This window comes from Triturus cristatus, chromosome 4_1, assembly GCF_964204655.1.
Source record: "Triturus cristatus chromosome 4_1, aTriCri1.1, whole genome shotgun sequence".
Lineage (NCBI taxonomy): Eukaryota > Metazoa > Chordata > Amphibia > Caudata > Salamandridae > Triturus > Triturus cristatus.
In genome coordinates, this window is record NC_140585.1 from 706,793,984 (window position 1) to 706,811,502 (window position 17,519).

The window sequence follows — 17,519 nt, forward strand, 5'->3', positions numbered from 1 at the left end:
TTGAGATATACATATATAAAACATATGTAATTTTCAGAAAAACACACATTCACTGGATGATGTCATCAGTGATGTCATGAGTGGTGTCACTGACCATGTCATGAGTGATGTAATATGTGACGTCATCAGCAGTGCATTCCGGGCGCCCAAGTTATAGTTAGCTGAACTAACTATAACAGGGGAATTTCAATGGTTTTGTACGAGTGAAAAGTCCAGCTAACTATAACGCCCCTGAAACCTATGTTTTTTTCAGTGAATATATATATATATATACACACACATACACGTGTTACCATCCTTGTGGGGACTAACCTTTCCCAATGTTTTATCACACTATAAACAGAAAATTGTTCAGAAAAAAATCATGATACAGGATACAGGATCCTGCTTCAAATTTGCAACTATCTTGTTATTTATTCGTGCTCACAGCACCATCCTTGTGGGGACTTGAACACGTGCTACCATCCTTATGGGGACTAGTCTGTAACACTATTTGTGATTGAATAGAGTCGAAGGCACATGACTAAATGTTTATTTTATCAACAATATACACAAACAACATTATAATCTATTCATATGTGAATTGCTGCATATATACTAGGGGTATATATTAAAGACAGATTATGTTAATGTGCCAGAAAATATCATATCATGCTTAAAGAAAGACACCTAAAGCTGTATTTAACCTATTTATTAGTCCTAAAATCTTAGGAGATAAGGGAACTAACACATAAATAAATTAACATATGGAAACAAGGAATATGGTCAAGAGGAACCCAGAGCTTGATTAGCTGCTTACATTTTTGCCAAAATAGATGTTTAAGTCCCCACAGAGATAGTGGGTGAAGATCATTGTGTTTAAGCCTCCATAGAAATAGTGTGTACATTCAAAGCTTAAATCCAATTTTAAAGAGTGTGAAGCTAATGATGTTCAAGTCCACACATAGCTTGTGTGTAATTATAGGAATGCTCAAGTCCCCACAGAGATGGTATGTTATTATAGCAATGTTTAAGTCCCCACAGAGATAGTGTGTTATCATAGAGATTTTCAAGTGCCCAAAAATAAAGTGTGTTATTATAGCGATGTTTAGGTCCCCACAGAGATAGTGCATGACGAAGATTGTGTTTAAGACCTCATTAAAATAGGGCCCGATTCACAAAGGTAAACTTAGACGAAAAGTCTAACTTTACTACTTTTCAATATTCACAAAGCCCCATACAGAGAATGTGAAGCTGATCATGTTCAAGTCGAAGCAAACACAAGGAGATGATGGACGGAGCGTGAAACCTTTCAGTCACTCACCCCCAGTCACAGATCTGGGTGAAATCCATCATCGTTCTTTAGCTCACTTCGCCACTGCAGTTCAGACCCAGCTATATGCAAATCAGACTTGACACTGTGCCTCATGGGAACAGTCCAGCCCGAACTGCCAGGCCAGGTCTTCCCTGGACCGGAAACAAGCATCCTGGGACCAGTTTCGGGGTAACACCCCGTCATCAGCCAGGCTAGCTTGAATCCAGCAGCAAAGTGAGCAATGGACCCACGTCTGGGCATAGCCTTTCAACTTTGGGCGAACAAAGCAAACACAAGGAGATGATGGACGGAGTGCTGAAACTTTTCAGTCACTCAACCCCAGTCACAGATCTGGGTTGAATCCATCATCATTCTTTAGCTCACTTCGCCACCCTAGTTCAGACCCAGCTATATGCAAATAAGTCTTGACCCTATGCCTCATGGCACCCCGTGGTGCTTGCAGTCGAAACAGAGCTTGTGTTTAATTACAGGAATGCTCAAGTCACCACAGAGATGGTATGCTTTTATAGTGATGTTCAAGTCCCCACACAGATAGTGTTTTATTATAGTTGTTTTCAAGCCCCCACAAAGATAGTTGATTATTATAGCGATGTTTTAGTGCATGACGATGATTGTGTTTAAGTCCTCAATAACATAGGGCCCGATTCACAATGGTAAACTTAGACAAAAAATCTAGCTTTTCTACTTTACAGGTTCGACAATGTAAACTTAGACCAAAAGTCTAATTGTACTACTTTTCAGCATTCACAAAACCCCATACAGAGAATGCGCAGCTGATGATGCTCAAGCCAAAACAGAGCTTGCGTGTAATTACAGGAATGTTCAAGTCCCCACAGAGAGGGTGTGTGACTATTGTATTACCAGGGTTGCCAAAGAGAATGTGTGCGATTATAGAAATGCCCAGGTCCCCAGAGATAGTGTGTGATTATAGGGATGCGCAGGTCCTCACAGAGATAGTGTGTGATTATAGACATGCCCAGATCCCCTCAAAGATAGTGTGTGCCTATAGGGATTCCCAGGCCCCCACAGAGATAGCGTGTGATTATAGGGATACACAGGGATAGGGCACAGATAGTGTGTGATTACAGTCATATGCAAGTCTCCACAGTGATGTGTGTAATGATAGGGATGTTGAAGAACCCATACAGATCCTATTAGTCTAGTAGCTTAATAAAATAATTAATCCACTCGAGGGATATGTGTTTGACGTCTCTCTCACACATTTGAATCCTGGTGCTTCCACTCAGCTTTTCATCCGTCCAAGGTTCATACAATAAGTACTATTTAATTGGATGACAAATAACATATGGTATTCAGCGCCAAGATACCCCCAGGCATGAATGTGTACATAATATATATGCACATGAGATGATGTGATGTGATAATAGTGGTACTCAAGCCACCACCAGAGAGAGACTGGAATGATCCCATATCTATTAATCCCACTTCAAAGGCAGAATTCACTGAGTTAAACTGTGTTCATCTAGGAAAGTCCACACTTCCTTAAGAATCCAAATATATGAGTTCTCATTCTCTTTTCTAGCCACCATCTATGAACTTTAGTCTCCATAAGAAAGATAAAACTGTATTTCTGATTGCAACAAACTCCCCGTGCTGATTCGTTCTAACCCTTAAGGATTATTACAATAGAGAAATAGATTGAAGAACTGGCACATCTTTATAATTTTTATCTCTATAAATTAAGAACGTAATGGTCCTCTCCTCATAAAGCTCTTCTTTCCCTCAAAGTATTTCTTCTGCCTGCTGTGAGGCTCTTTCTAGCTACCCAGACTCACGCTCTATGAATACCTGTATATATGTATATAAACCTTGTTTAGCAAACTTAAAACAATGACAGCGTCTAAGAGCACACATTCTAAAGTTGATTTCCAGAATGGGGCTCACTGTCCTTTGCACAAGTATAGGAACAAATCATCTTGGAAGTGGTATATCCGCCTTTTTATGGGAAAAGACACATTCTCAAAATGTGCCTGGGTGAAACAATGGACACTTTCACAAAGTTGAAAGATCTATTTGAAAACCACCCTTTAATATTTGGAGTCTAGAATAGATATTCTTAAACCAGGCTTGTGTTTTGTTTGTACACGAGTAGAGAAAGGGCGGGTGGTGCAACAGCCTTCTTCCTGGAAAGAAGCACTTTCTCAGAAGTACCAATGTCAAGTACAAGAGACTTTCTTGGCATTGAAGGTCTTGTTATTTGAAGGCCAAATCATATACAAGAGCCTTACAAATTGTATTCCTGAACTGGTATGGTCATTGTACAGGGGTAGAGAAAGTCACTTTGGCTGATGTACAACTGTCTTTTTCACCGGAATAAACACCTCAGAATGTGCCTACTTCAATGATAGAAGTCTTTTGCAATGTTAACAAAAACGTTTTTGGGGAGTGAGGCCAAATGTTGTACATCGATCTGTTGGGGGTATACAACTAGGCTTCCTAAAAGGGGCTGGTGAATCCTTTGTTCAGGAATAGAGAAAGACAACTTGATAGTCATGCTCTAGCTGTTTTAGTGTGAAAAGAAACCTTAAAATGTGCCCAGTTAAAGATAGGAGTCCTTTACAAAGTTGAAAAACATGCTTTCAGTAGTGGTCACTTTGTTCATAGAGCCTTAAACACTAATGTTTCAATTAGGATTGTGGTCCCTTTGTGCCGGAGTAGAGATAATCACTTACAGTTGTGTAACTACACTTTTCATGTGAAAAAGGACATTTTCAAAATAGGCACGTGTTAAATATGGTGAATGAAATTGATTCCAAAAGATCATGAGACATAAATATATTGTTAAAACTATCACCACTGCAAAAATATGGTGGAACAGAATATCAAAAGTAAGAATACAGGTATTATTGTATACAATGTTTTTAAGAAAATTGTTGTAATTATTATTGTGTACTTTAATATAGTTGTAATAAACATTGATTTTAATTAAATATATCTATACCAATAACATTAGTATAATTATCTTTTTTAAATATAGTTTGTAATTTTAAATGTGTAATTACATTTTTGAAATGTAATTAGTAGTTTATGATTTAGTAGCGGTATATTGGGTTTGTAGGGGAATATGGTAGTAAGTTAATTACATTTTAAAGATCTTTTAATGTTAAGTAATATAAGGTAAATTAAATGTTTAAATGGTTATTATGTAAATCTTTTAATTGTTCAATTGTTCGTTCATTTATTTGGGTTTAATTTTGGATTTCTAATATATATTTTGTATAGTATAATTAGTCATCTATAATTTAGTAGTGTATGGTTTGGTTTGTTGGGGAATAGGGTGAGAAAATAATTAAATTAAAATAACTTTATTTATATTTAATTTATAAGTCATTGTATAATTTTTTGTAAAATTGTTGTTTAATTTAGACAATGTAAGAAATAATTAAAAATATTTATGAAAAGAGTATTTATTATATTTATAATTGTATATGTTTCATTTATTTAGGTTTTCAAAATATTATTGTTTTATTTATATTTTAAGTTATCTTCTTGGTGTTTGTGGGTTTTGTTAAGTAGTAGTGGGAGAAGTGAATTTTTATGTGTGTTTATTTCAATTTTTCATTTATTTATACACTTAGTCTGTAATTTATAATACATTTTGCTTTTTTTTTTAAATTTATAGACTATATATTTTTTTGTTTACATGTGGTTATTCATTTTATGTTTTTAGGTATTTAAATATATATTTTTTAAATTACTGTGTTGGCATGGTATATGTAACCTTTCTGAAGTCCAACACTTTCCTCTACTGTTGCTTGGATTGGAGTGGGAATAGTAAGTCTAGTCCATCCAATTCAAATGCTTTCCTTATTGTTGCTTAATTGAAGTGGGGATAGTAAATCTAACCCTTTCAAAGTCTTACGCTTTCCCTACTCTTGCTTAGTATGGAGTGAGAATATTACATCCAACCCCTTTGAAGTCCAATGCTTTTCCTTCTGATGTATATATTGGGGTAGGAATAGTAAATGTAATCCCTTTAATGTCCAACACCTTCCTAGCTTTGCTTACATTGCATTGGGAATAGTAAATCTAACCTCTCTGAAATTCAACACTTTCCCTGATTTTGCTTAGGGTGGAAGGGAAATAGTAATTTGACCACTCAGATTCAACAACTTCCTTACTGTTGCTTAGACTGGAGTGGAAATAGTAAATGTAACCCCTCAGACGTCCAGCACTTTCCCTACTGTTACTTAGATTGGAGCGAGAGTAGCAAATCTAACCTGTCCAGAGTCCATCACTTTACGTACTGTTGCTTAGACTGGGGTGGGAATAGGAACTCTAATCCCTCCTAAATCCAACACCTGCCCTACTGTTGCCTAGATCAGAGTGGGAAAAGTAATTCCAACCCTTCTGTACAGTTGCTTAGATTGGAGTGGATTAGTAAATGTAGCCTCTCTGAAGTCCAACATTTTTCCTTGGGTTGCTTAAATAAGAGCGGTAATAGTAAATTTAACCCCTCCGAAATCCAAACCTCTCTGTACTGTTGCTTAGATTGGAGTGGGAATAGTTAATCTTCTGAAGTTCAATATTTTCTCTGAGTTTTAAGTTGGGGAGGGGATTATAATTTAAACCCTTTCAAGTGTAACATTTTTCCTGCTTTTATTTTAATTGGAGTTAATATATGTTAAATTATATATCTTTTATCTTTATTATTTTAAAAAATCTAGTTTTATTTGGCATTAATATTTTTATATTTTTTATATTATTTTTAATTATTTACCTAATTGTGTTATATGTTAATATATGTTTTTTTACAATTATTTTCATTAATGTTATTATTCATGTATCCAAAATATTGAGCTACTTAAAAAAAGGGCAGTTCACCCAAAACTGCTGTAAAAATATATAGAAATGTATAAATAAAAAGCTCCACCTATTACCACTTGAATAATGCGGCAATAGGTAGTGAATAACAAGAACACCTAATAATTACCTAGAAGTAAGACCCTAACCCAGAATATAGCAGAACGCAGAACACAGCAAGACTATAATAAAACTTACATGGCTGCCTATTACCTTTGGTAAACACAAACATTAGCCAATCACATACTCAATCAATCAATCAATCAATCAATCACCTTTTTTCGGTTTCAGCATATAAAACCATACCATAAACATACTCACTTCTCAGCCCCATGTACCGTGGTATACCATGAACATACCATGGTAAAACGTGGTACAATATATAAGAACATTTTTTTAAAGTTATAACATTACTTATACTATTTACAGATACTACCAACGTCTGTTTCAATTAGCATACTCCACTCTACGCCACTCCACTTTATTACACTTCACTTTATGCCATTACACTCTACGCTATCCCACTCTACGCCACTATACTTTACGTCAGGCCATTATTCACCACTACTGTGTGCACTAATACACTGTACGCCCCTCCACTGTACTACATCCCACTCCACTCTAGGCTACTATCAAAAATGAACATTAACACATCATAATGCCTATTCCTGCCACATGAAATTTGCATTTGTTTACAAACTTTCACGCTATGTCTGTTTCAATTAATACACTTCACTCTACGCCACTCCACTCTATGACACTCCACTTTATGTCAGTCCATTATACACCATATGTCAACCCACTATACGCCACTCCACTGTACTCCACCCCAGGCCAGTCAACGCTACACCCCTCTACTTTACACTATTATACTTAAGGCTCCCTGTTTTCCAATTTTACTTATTTTTACAAATGAATACAGACAGAAAACCATTTATTTTCCAGTATTTATCTATATGTAAATATGGATAAAAACATGAATTAGTCTCTTTTTGAGTGATTTGAAATACTGTCAGTCATGACTGCCAAGCCAAGAGCTGTGTAGATTTACAGTTAAGCAGGTAAAAAAATTAAGAAATTCTGGTTATGAGGCTTTAACTCCAGTATATATGCAAAAGGTTGATATGAACATGTTCATAATTTCATATATGTTCATTGATTTATCATCTGTCGGACTTCATATTATTGAAATCGGTCATAGATTCAAATACGCGTTTACATTTAGTTTAAATAAATGTAGAAATGTACTATTTTTGCTTCATTTGTCTTACAAAATCCAAACAGATAAAATGTGTAAAAAATATTATATGGATAAATACAGACAGAAATGTCAAGAAAATAAATACCATAAAACTGGGAACCCTAATTATACTGTATGCTACTCTATTCTATTAACTCCAGTCTATTGCACATCACTGTACCCCCCTCTACTGTATGCCTTTCTTCTCAATGCTATTCCACTGTATGAAACTCCACTCTACTGCACTACACTCTATGCTACTCTACTCTATGCCATTCCACTCTGACCCACTTCATGGTACACCACTACACTCTACGCTATTCCACTAGTAGCCACTCCACTCTACAGCACTCCATTGTACTCAACTGCAGTATACATCACTCCACTCCAACACAATCTACTGTATGCTACTACACTGTACAACACTACATTGTATGCCACTAAACTGTATGCCACTACACTATACGCTTCAACAGTCTAAGCCATCCTACTCTATGACCCTGTACTCTAAGCTACTCCACTGTACATCACTAGACTTAATGCCACTAAACTCAATGTTATTCCACTCAACACTACTCCACTGTACGCCACTCAACTCTGTTACTCTACATGCTATTCCGCTCTTCCCCACTCCAGTGTACACTATTTCACTATACGCCACTCTACACAATTCAACTTTATGCCAGTACACTGTACCTCACTCCACTCTTCACCACTCCACTGCACACCTCTCCTCTCTATGCCACTCCACTCAATGCTATTCCAGTCTATGTCACTGCACTGTATGCCAGTCTACTCAACCATACTTCTCTGTACACCACTGCACTGTATACCCTTGCTGTATACACGATTCCAATGTATGCCACTACACTGTATAACACTCTAATCTATGGCACTCCAGTGTATGCCACTACACTGTATGCAACTCCACTATACCACTCTCCGCTGTATGCTATCCCACTCTATACCACTCTGCTGTACGCCTCTGGACTGTATGTCACTCTACTATATGCTATTCCTTTGTACATCACTCCACTGTACGCCTCGCCGATGTACGCAACTCTATTAAAGCCCACTTAACTTTTTACCACTCCAATCTATGCCACTCCAGCCTATGCCACTCGAGTGTACCTCATTCCATTCAACTCCACTCCACTCTGACACTATACTGTATGACAGTATACTTTACAATACTATCCTCCACAGTTTTGTACTACACTCCATTTAATGACACTCCACTCGACAACAGTAAACTGTGTGATTATAAGCAAAATTTTATAAAAATTGTAAAAACCTTTCAAATCCCATTAAAAAAATAAGGTTAAGGATAAGCTATAGTTAGGAAAACGTCATCTCTTCTTTGTATACAAACCAAACAAACTACACCAATATTAGAAATTCTAGAGTTATAGTTATAACTTTAATTTATAATTTGCACATCACTTTCAAATTACTATAAGTCATAGTTATAACTCATATTTATACTAACTCACCACCTTCAAATTACTAGAAGTCATGCACCTACCTACACAGTATTGTCACTTCACTCACCACATTGAATGGACTATAACTCACCACTCAGAGATTGTGCATGAAAGTAAAACCCTACATAGATAGTATGTGATGATAATGTTCAAGGCACACTACAAATAGTGTGTGAAGATAATGCTGCTGAAGTCCTCACAGAGATAGTGTGTGACCATGTACATGCTCAAGAATCTGCATAATGTGTTATTATGATGGTATTCCAGTCACCACCAACATAGTGCTAAGAGATTATCAAGGTTAAGACCATATAGCGGTAGTGTGTACAGATAACCATATTCAAGTCCCCACAGGGATAGAAAGTCATCATAGGCATGTTTAAGCCTTTGCATAGTATGTGATCATAAGGGTTTCAAGTCTCTACTGATATATTTTGTTTAAACTATTATGGTCAAGTCCATACAGTGATAGCCAGAATACCCCCGGGTGATAGTGCAACCTACAAATATGCATAACATAACATAGTGTTTAAAAGATAATAATATTCAAGTTCCCACAAATATATTGTGTGATTATAGGCTTTTAAGCTGCTGCATAGTGTGTGATTATAGTGGTCCTCAAGTTTCTACTGAGATAGGGGCCCATTATGATGTCAGTCAGATGACCGTCCGAACGACATCGTAGTGGAAACGGGACCGCCAGACAAGGAGTCGGCTGTCCCGCTTCCAATATTGCGATGCGATCACCTTCTTGGCAGTCGGGAAGTGTATTTTTTCTATTGCGGCTTGTGCTGCGGGCTGCAGCACAAGCCTCGATAGAATAAATATACTTTTAGAACATTCATGCACGGTGTGGCAGGCACCATGCAGTGCATGCCACACGATGCATTTATGTTTGGGTGGAATCCACGGTGGAACAGGGGGGCTGCTAGGGGCCCCCAACAATACTTTCTGGACAGCCTTTCAATGTCAGAAAGGCCCACATGGAAAGGTTGTCGGAAATGGACATCATAATCCTGAAGGCGGAGCCTAAACAGGCAGTGCCGCCATTTGGAGATTATCTGTCCGACCAATGCCCCCAAGAGATCTCTGATCCTGTTGGAGGCGTTAGTCTTTCTCCCAGGCTGCATCGGTCTGACAACCACATCATAATGCGGAGGTCGGACCACTGAGTCCGATTGTTGGACAGAGCACCACTGACAGGCTGTCAGTGGTAATCCACCCTACATTGTAATGGGCCCCACAGTGTGAGGAGATTATCATGGTGAAATCCATACAGTGATAGCCATGATACTTTCCCAGGTGATAGTAGGCTCTACAAATGTGCATAAATAAAACAATTTAGTGTGAAAAGATAATGATATTCAAGTCCTCACAGCGATAGTATGTGGTTATTGGGATGTTAAAGATCTCACAGAGATAGTGTGTCAAGGTAAGCATGTTCAAGTTCTCACAAAATAGGGTATAGAGATAATGCTCAAGTCTCCACACTGATAGTGTGTGCAAAACCGAACCAGCAGATGTTACAGCTATCAGTTGAAGCTCTCAAATACCAGTCTGCAAAAATGGACACTCAGATTAAGCTATTAAATACATGGCAGTCTTCATTTCCGAGACTGATACAAAGATTTCAAATTTAAACAAACTCATAATCAAAGCTCAAAAAACAGCAGGAATTACATGACCGACATTCTCCTGCACCTGCTCTCTGATTCTGGATAAACTGAAATGACTCCCTTTGGTCCTAGGCGATATTCTTTATGACTTTAAGAAGGCTTTGCAGCCTGAAAGCCCGGCAAGCGCTCTTAAATTAGATAATACCCAGGTCTCTTAAACCTCAAAGGGTCTCCTACAGGCCGCACTTCCTCCAGCACATGAGGTCAAAAAGTTCATGCCCAGGGGCAGTCAAAGTAAAGCACACCAGGCATTTTACACCCTCACAAGCTCCATAGCTCCGTCAGAGAGCACCTTGTCAGCACCAGCAAACCACATCCTCATAGACAGTCTCACCCCCGGATACAGTAGCGCAACCAAGGATGTGTACCATGGTATACTAACTGCCCCAGACATACCAGCAGAGGGCCCACGGAGGAAAAATCAACGCAAGGCACGAAAGCAGAAGGCTAACTTTGCCACACAGAAAAATATCTACTCTGTTTTCAATAATTCAAATTGCAATCCAAAGCTGTTCAACAACAATTCCTTAGTGAAACAGGCAAAACACACGGCCAACCAAACGACAACCCAAGCTGGCAACCCCTTCATCGCAAAGTCTTTGCTGGATGAAATTATTGAAGATGACGTGCAAAAAGGATCCTCCAGAATAGGCACCAAACTGGAACCACAATCAGAAGGACCCCCTCCTAGGAGGCCAGTACCATGAAAGTAATCTCCTGCCCTGCGACCAAAAATAAATGACCAGAATTGCCATGCCATGATCCAAGAAATAGAAAGCTATGTCCAGACACAGAAGAGATCTGCAGCCAACAGAAATAATCATCTCTAGGGATTTCAATATGAATATACTCGGGCCCTAGCAAGATGAAGAGTTATTAACAACCCAGAATGCATTCGGATTAGTTCCAGAACAAAATCAAAACTCCGCATTCAAGCATGACAAAATGGGCAAGGTCCTCAAAAAGGAATTAGAGTATCTTAACGTATAAGCAATCAATGGCCGTTATCACACCCTAAGCCCACCTTCTCTCACATATCACAACTATAAAACCCGCTCTCTAAAATACTTCACTGTGTTCCATGCTCCACTTATATATTTTGTCTCTAGCTTTTCAATAAAACCAACAGGTGAAAGTGACCATCTACCGCAAGAATTATGTCTCGCCTAAATCTCATAAACCATACATTAGAAGGTGTAAGACAAGCTAGCCCTCATACAATAAAAAACAGATTGAAATAGTCATCTTGCACAATCCACAATCTTTCTGAGTTAGCAAAAGTTACATTCTACTCCCTCCTGTTGGAGACCAGTGCTCCTCATCCTGCCTGGGAGCAATTTTTCAATCAATTGGTCACCAACCACTTATCCTCAGTAAGAAGCAATAGCAACCATCACAGAACGGTTAAGTTGAAAGCTAGTGGAAAAACAAAAGAACTCAAGCATTGTGTAAATCAAGCCCTTAAAGCTTATCATAAAGCTTTAAAAGACAACCTTTTCAAAGACAAAGTCTGACTACAGAAAACATAGTTGGGACCAAAAAAGGGAGGCTAACAACAATCGAAGCATCAAACTGCTGCGCAACCTTAACACTAGACAATTTGAAAAATCGCGACCAACCTAAATGACCTGTCTAAAACATAAACAGTAATCAACATCCAAGAAGCAAGCTGGTATGATTACCTCTCAAACACTTTGACCAACCTGGGAGTGCACTGCATGTAGATAAAACTGTAATACGCAAAGCAACAGTCTCACCAGAGTTGGGTTTCAAAACTCCATCAGAGCAACACAGTCCTCTAACCCCCTGCACTGGGCAAGCAATCTGGAGCCAGTATACGAGAGCATAATCACTCTAAGCTCCATCCCCTCCTCATGGAAAGGTTCTACCAGCTCTATGATCAATAAAGGTGGCAATGTCTGCGATCCCTCCAACTAACGATGCTTAGCTATACTTTTCTGCTGGTCTCTTTGAGGAGTAGTCATCCTGGGATACAGAAAGACGTTTGATTCCATTTACTCAAACAGGGTTTGCCAAACGAATGGGTACAACATCAAAAATGATAGCTCTAGCCTTGCTGTTCAACAAACACAGAAAACCAACCGGTCTCTCTACCTGTGCTTTATAGACTATAAAGCAGCATTGGCTAGGGTGGATGGAGGCAAGCTTTGGAGCAAACTTGCAAGTTGGAAAATAACGTACCCACTGCTGCTAGCCTTGATTCTACTCCACACCGACACCTGGATCAGAATAAAGTTAAGCAACTGTACCCATCTATCAAGAAAGATCTGGACCCACCAAGGATTAAGGCATGGGTGCGTACCAGCCCCCACACTCTAACTTTTTCTTGGTGGACCCCCCTACTAGCCTCACCCAGGTAAACTCACAGACCCCAAAGTTGAGCAACATCTTGCTGCCCTGCCTAATGTATGCGGATAACTTAGTCTTGCTTAGCCACACAAAGGTTGGTCTTCTGAGGTCTATGAACCCCACAGCCTCATACTCTTGCACAAACGCTGTGGAAATCAACCTAAAGAAGTCAGTTATTGTGATACTGGGAAACCATCATTGAGCCTCTGCCAATAATATCTGGAAAAAGATGAAGTTGAGGTGGTTATCAGAATACAAATAACCTGGCATGCTACTTGATAGGCAAGACTCATTTAAGCAATATCTGTAGCGCATGCACCTCAAAGCCAATACTCTCACCGCAATTTTCAAACACCTAAAATTGGCAATTGCAACATCATCATTCACACCTCTTCTGAAAATAATACAAACCAAATTAGTTTTAATCATAGCCTATTGCAGTGAAGCCCTAAGAGGCAGAGATGCCACTATATTTGACAAAATCATCACAATCTCTTTCAAGTCCGCTTTTTTGATACTGCGTCACTCGTCTCGCATTCATCAAGTTCTGCTACAAATTAAAGACCCACACAATGGAACCTTGAATAGTTATCTCTGGCAAGAAAGTTTCAGCAGAAACCACTCTTTATCAAGATCCTATCTTTCTTGCTCACTAACCAATCTCAGGCTAACTGAAGATTCAATGACCAAGTACTGCCTAGCGAAGGCCATTGTAAAGAAAATATTCAAGAGAAATTTGCTGCAGCCAAACAAAGAAGTGTTCGCACTGCCTGGTTTACAATAGCATCCTTTGATAAATTAGCAGCTCAACCGTATCTGGGCATGTGCATCAAAGCATTGACCAAAACATCTTTTCTGAAATACCATCTGGGTTGCCTACCATCACCTGTATACTTACCGACCTGAAAATGCACCACCAGAATAAAGGCGTGCCGACTTTGTGGAAAATCCCCTGAAACTATGGTTCACCAAATCTGTATATGCAAAGCAAATGTGGAGGATCAAAAAACTATTTTAAGACCAGCTTTTCACCAGAGGGGTTACGCTGCTACAGGCCAGCCATCAAAGCTTGCTTTAACCCCGCAGATATTCAGCTAAAATGCAGACTGACAAAATACTGACAAGGCTAGATCAGAAAATGATTCATCTTATTGATCGGATTATATCTGAATAGGTTTTAGGTATTTTGTTGTTGTTTACTGCACAATTTTATATTTTCCCAGTCACACTATTCCGAATAAAACTGGAACATAGAAGGTCAGTAGGTAGTAGGTGGGAGCACATAAACTGGACTTGCATCATGACACCATTTGCACAATATCCTGATCGCACATCCACTTTATTGAAAAGTCCATCATATTCAAAACCTGAATTTATTTACAGTCCATATTAGAAAGACTCACAATGAGGTTGCTCCGCTTCAACACAGTTAAGACAACAGCACACCATGCACTTTAAACAGATCAAAAGGTCAAAGGATGCAGCCTTTCCGCAGGCTACTTGTCCACCTGACCAGAAATTAGTTGTGGGTCTTCAAGCGGTGAAATGATTGCACTGTATCGTATCCATAGAATGTTTTATATGCTGATGCTACTTATACAAAGTATTGCACTTTCAAAGACCTTCATTTTGCACTGTTAGACCTTTTTCTGCTCTCATATATTAAACGTTTCAGAATAGTACTTAGGCATGGTTTTTAAGTGGTGAAATTATTGAACCAACCTGTAACAATTACAATAACTTGGAACCAAGTACCACATGGTAGCTCTTGGCTCGCTCAGGGTAGCGCAGCAGAGCAGTCCAAGACCTACTCAAGGAAGGTGGTGCAGACTATTACTCTTCATTTGTTAGCATGCAATTACAGCACTCATACAATTATTTTTCAGTCAGTGCCTTTTCTTTAACAAGGAAAAGGACATATTCCACACACTACAAAATACTACGCAATAAATTACAAACACATACATAGGCTGGATGGAAAGACTTTGGTGACATCCTCATTTCATGTTACACCCCTAATGGGTCCTGAACCCCATTACCACAATACCCCAAACTATACAAGATGCAAAATCACAATATAAGGGGATGTCAGATGCAATATCACAAAATAAGGGGATGTTATTTTAAATAAGGCAGACCTACTGGCTTTGTCAGGGTGTCGCTACATTAATGAATTAAGCCATATGTCATGATGTCACCATTACATTAAAAGTAACAAGGACAATAAAGACATTCAAATGTAGTCATCATAAGCATTGCAGCATTCATAAACAATATTATCAACAAAGTATTTGTAAACAAAACAACCACACTGGTGTCAGAGTATTTATTTTATACTCCTCAGGCCACATAATGCAGCTATAGGGACCATACGCAGTTGGTCTTGTCAGCCATCGGAGGAGTATGTAATCAATGGAGACAAAGGAGTCTCTGCCACTGGCATACTGAAGGTCCACCCGACTCTAAATGAGGCAGACGGACGTGCAGTTTGGCAGAGAGGGTACTTTGTCTACATTGAGACAGAGTACCCTCTTCACCAAACTCTAATTCAGACCCTAAGATTTAGAGAGACAGAGCATGGGCAGTAGGAGGGAAGCAGAGACAAAGATAAAGAGAGACAAAGAGACACAAACATGGCGAGAGGCAGAGAGGCAGATAGAGATAAGGAGACAGAGATGAAAAGAGATAGAGTGGTAGAAATAAATAGACAGATAACCATGAACAGAGACAGTCAGACTGAATGAATGGCAGATATAGTGAGTTCAGGGGGTGCCTACCTCGCTTTTTCTTTCCCTGGCATCCTGTCTTTTTTTTAATCCCCATCATCCCTCTGTGTCTCTGCCCTTCCTTTTGTTTTTATCTTCTCCCCCTTTCTCTGTCTTTCTATCTCTGTTTTTCCCTTCCCCTAACTATCTCCCATTACATCTTCCTGTGGTTATCATTCTGTATTTGCCTGTCTTTCTCAGGCTTTCCCTCATTGTTTCTCACCCTCCATGTCGCCCCTTTGCAGGTTTTTTTCTGTCTTTTTCTCGCACTCTCTCTCCATGTCGTTATCTCTGTCTGTCTTTTTCCATCTTTCTCTCAGCATCTCTTGCTGTCTTTCTCTGTCTTGCTTGATCTTTCTGTTCATATCCATATCTCTTTATTTTTCTGGACTTTCCATGCTTTCATGTATCTGTCTTTGTTTTTCTTCCCTGTCTCTCTGGCTATATAGCGATATGCGTTCACGTTTATATTAATAAGAACTATGATAAATGCAAGAGTTTATATACAGACTCTTCTGAAATTGGTAATTAGTTTGAGAGGAGACTCACATTTTAAAAACATACTTTACATATCGCATCTCCTTTTCAAGATACACGACTTCAGTGTCAAGGTTCCTGCTATTTAAAGGCTTGTGATAAATACAAAATGTTTCTTAATGGAAACAGGGGGCCCAGAGGCTCTAGGTGTGAACACTGGTTAAGCCCAACATTGAACACAGTTTTGAAACAGAAATGGGATGTGCAGAATAACGTAAGCGTGAAATGTATTGGAAGCACATTTATGTTTTCTATAGAGTACAATATATTTATTTTGAGCACACTTTTACACTGGGAGGTAAAAGTAATATTTTGAACAGAATTTGATGAACATTTCTTAAGCAAAGGCACATTTTCTAGAAGCACTGTAACGTGTCCCATGGGCAAAATTGCACGTAAATATTATGAGTTTTCCTTAATTTTAAATATGTCTGTTTTTTGTTTGCGTCATCATTTGTTAAACTCTTAACAACCTTTTCCTCCACTGCAATGTTTCTGCAGTGGCCCTGAGTGCATGCTCTTTCCATCGGGGTCATTAATTCAGCCAGCAGTCCTGCGTAATACTGCACAGGTGGATGACCTCCTTTCTGGACATGAAAAGTGTCACAGGAGACTCTTCGACATCAATTGTATTAGTAAAGCAAAGAATACATCAAATACTGGCTGTTACCTGAAACATGTTTACCCAGCTAATATATTATTTTAGAGCAAGTACAGAGCAATGAATGTTTGTAACCAACATTCTATTTTACTTCCTCAACAAAGTAAAGCTTGTTGACTGAAATGGGTTGCTTAACAAACTGTCAAAAGTCGTGAAATATGGGTAAATGTATTTTCAGATTATGGTTAAGAACAGAGAGAAAAGAAAATAGGCCCGAGATGCATATACCTCTTTCACTGAGCTCCTTTTCACTGTACATCTGCCGTCTAGGCATAGGGAAAACCTTGTTTAATTGGAAACTGTAAAGCTATGCCACTTTTTGCATGATCATCCCCCAAACTTTTGGACTGATGTTGCTGGATTTTCTACTCAGAGTGCAGTGATTCCTGCTAACCTTACCTCAGTGCCAGTGCTCTAACACCTTATAAAATTAATGTTCAATTGGCCATCCCTAATTGGTATAAGTTAACTTACTTATAGGTCCGTGGTATATGGTACCATGGGGTCCCAGGGCATGTAACTTAGAGAGCCCACCAGGACGGCAGCATTGATTGTGTCACTCTGAGTGTGACATGGTACACAATGGCTCCCAGCCTGTCACCACAGCCTAGAAGGGCAGTTTTAAAACTGCTTGTTTGACTTTGCCA